The sequence below is a fragment of the Vicugna pacos genome, chromosome 5, assembly GCF_048564905.1.
Source record: "Vicugna pacos chromosome 5, VicPac4, whole genome shotgun sequence".
Lineage (NCBI taxonomy): Eukaryota > Metazoa > Chordata > Mammalia > Artiodactyla > Camelidae > Vicugna > Vicugna pacos.
Genome location: NC_132991.1, coordinates 34,471,926 through 34,474,713, shown reverse-complemented (window position 1 = coordinate 34,474,713; position 2,788 = coordinate 34,471,926). Strand labels below are relative to the sequence as shown.

The 2,788-nt window shown below is 42.6% G+C and overlaps 1 non-coding gene across 1 annotated transcript; it reads left to right on the top strand.

Moving 5' to 3' along the window:
- Positions 1 to 481: 481 nt before the first annotated feature.
- On the top strand, positions 482 to 668 carry LOC116280715 (U2 spliceosomal RNA). Its single transcript, XR_004190203.1, has one exon. It is a non-coding gene; the product is annotated as a U2 spliceosomal RNA (small nuclear RNA).
- The last annotated feature ends 2,120 nt before the right edge of the window (positions 669 to 2,788 follow it).

The following is a 2,788-nucleotide window of genomic DNA, read 5'->3' as shown; positions in this document are numbered from 1 at the left end:
CTTTTATTTTAGACACATGGTCCAGGGGGAAGGGAAGGTAGGTAGGAATATAGATTGGTCATGAGTTGATCACTGCTGAGCTGGGGGGTGAGTACATGCCAGGTTTTCACTCTTCTTTCTACTTTTGTTAATGTTTGGAAATGTCCATAATAAAAAGTTTTTAAAAAGTAGTCTATTGACTTGAGTCCCAGAGTTTTCCCCTAACTCCCAAGGGGTTACAGACAATATGGGAGCTGAGAGGATGGAGCTGATCAATTAAGGTTAGTGAGTAAGGACATAAGGGAGGTGTTCGGATCAGGTCTCAGAAAGAAGACATCAGAACTAATTTTCAGTAAGAAAGATGTTTCTTCAGGAGCATTATATCAGGTTAGAGCAATATCAGGGTAAGATCTGGAGCACTGGGGATGGGTGGGGACTTCTGGAGCTATCAGCTTCCACCTCAAGTGTAAAAGGGGACGGGTGTGGCTTAAGCAGAACTGTTATCTCTTCTCTATTAGCTCAAATCAAACGTAGTATCTGTCTTACAAAGTAAAGCACCTGATGTATTTTTTATCTGTGTTCTGGGAATTAAATTAATGTTTGGAATTAGGAGATGGATTGGGTGCTTACTCTATCCGCTCCACGCCTCAACTTGGAATTGCACTACTTCCAGGAATAGTACACTCCTTCTGAGTTAATGACAGATTGTTTTCTATTGTTCCCCCTTTCTCCTACAAAGTGTTCTAATTCACTCTTTTTTTTTTCCCTCTAATTCACTCTTAATGAGGCTCCAGACTGCATTTCCACTGTTTGTACTGCAAGGATAGGATTTCCTGTAAGTGGAGTAGACAAAGTAGCTGAGCTTGAGCCATCCTGCCAGAATTTTGGACAAGAGGACCCCTTGGGCTGAGGGAGAGAAGAGGTTGAGCCTAAGATAGGCCCTGTGTCAGGAGACTGTGTGCTAGGGACATGTGACTCAGGGAGGGCCAACCTGGGCAGCTATAGAGGAGGAAGAAAATCTGTTGGTATTGGAGAGGCAGCAGCAACCTCGGTGGGAGCACCCACCCTGTCCAAAGGAGCCAAGTAAGTAGATCTCATTCCATCCTCCAAACCTAGGGTGGTCCCGTCTGGGAAAGAGAAGACGCAGGTGTGAGAGCAGACACATCTCCCACCCCCACTTCCACTAGATTGACACTGAAGTTTTGTATTGTTTTGTTTTTGATATTTAAGTTTAAAAATGAACAGGGCCGAGCACAGAGATGAGGCTGGGAAGTTGTGGAATTATGGAGATATCACTGAGATATCACTGAGTTAAGGCAGTTCACCGACCAGAGTAAAGAAAGGATTCTACCAGAGGAGGCTGGGTGCAGGTAAACAGCTTCATGTTAACACCCCGTGAATTGCCACACCTTAATAATCACAGGGTTCCTCCATTTCCCCTAACAACACAACAAAAAACAAAACCACAAAAGGTTCAGGCTTTTAGTGATACACCATCCACTTCAAACTAGACAAAGCTTGTCTTCCACAATTGCCCTTCCTAAACTTCCCTTCCTTCTGCCTTCTGTCCCTTACCCTGCAGAAAATCTGTGCCCTCCTGCTGCTCTCTGTGCAATTAACTAGAGCCGAACGTATGCACCATCAAGAACACTAAAAGTAAATATCTGTATTTTCTTTTAATATTTTGCTTACTGTGACCAAATTTTAGTTCAATTTCAAAAGCAAGTGGGTGAGGTGTGGCCTAAATAAACATGTCAGTGAACTCTGTCCTATCATTTTTGGCTGCGTGGCTTTTGTACTGTAAACCAAAGTTTTCTACAGACAGCAAAGGTTGGAAAGATCTTCCGTGGTAATACATTGATATTTAAGTTCTGAAATTCCACTTGCTTCATCAAAAGTCTACCCACTGAAAACCGTTTCCCACTGATAATCCTGGAATTAAGGTCTAGTTAGTGCCTGAGTCGCACATAGGATCACTTCCAACCCACCCACACAGCTGAAAACACATTTTTCACCGATTATAAAATCCAGAGCTGTCAAAGTTCCTTGCAAAGAGAGTATTTTATCAGCTGATGTTATTTTAATTATTCATTTTTAATGAGGAATCTATGAATATCTTCACAAATCAGAATTAACAGGTAGACTGTCACCTAAAAAAAGTCAAGTTACTGTCTAAGGGTTTCACTGGCATTAGGCAATTATTGTCATAATTGAAATACTTCAGCTTAGGAAGGTATATGTGTGTGCTTTAAAAGGTAGTTTTAATATTTGCCTTAATAGTCATTAATGAACACACTGAAGTGCTCTAATGGGGAATACACACTCTAGGGGGTGGTCTGTCAGCACTGAAGGGACCTAATCAGGACCTTGGACTTGGAATCAGTGGCTCCTGCAGCTCCTTCAACTATTTCAGTTTAGTCTGTATCTGCACTAGAGGATATATTCTTTAGCATAAGAGATATTAGAAATAATCTAATAATGTATTAGTGAAGTGTAAGGTTATTGAGGTATGTGTACTACATGGGCATCTTGCCCTTAAATGAATGGGGCATGAATTTGAGCCCAGAATGATGCGCCAGGCCTGGGTGTTTTAGTCCTGTGCTTGCCACTTAGTGCAGGATTCTGTCACCTGATTGGACGAGAAGTGTGGCTGGATCCTGCTCTAGGACACTGTGGCATCTGGTCCAAGTGAACTTTTCATGAAGGGTTCTGACCGGGAGTCACGAGCTCAGGGAACACACATGCCTGCCTCATGTGCATGTCAGCTAATCTGTGTCCACCCGTGGAATTCTGTTGGAGACTGACTTTC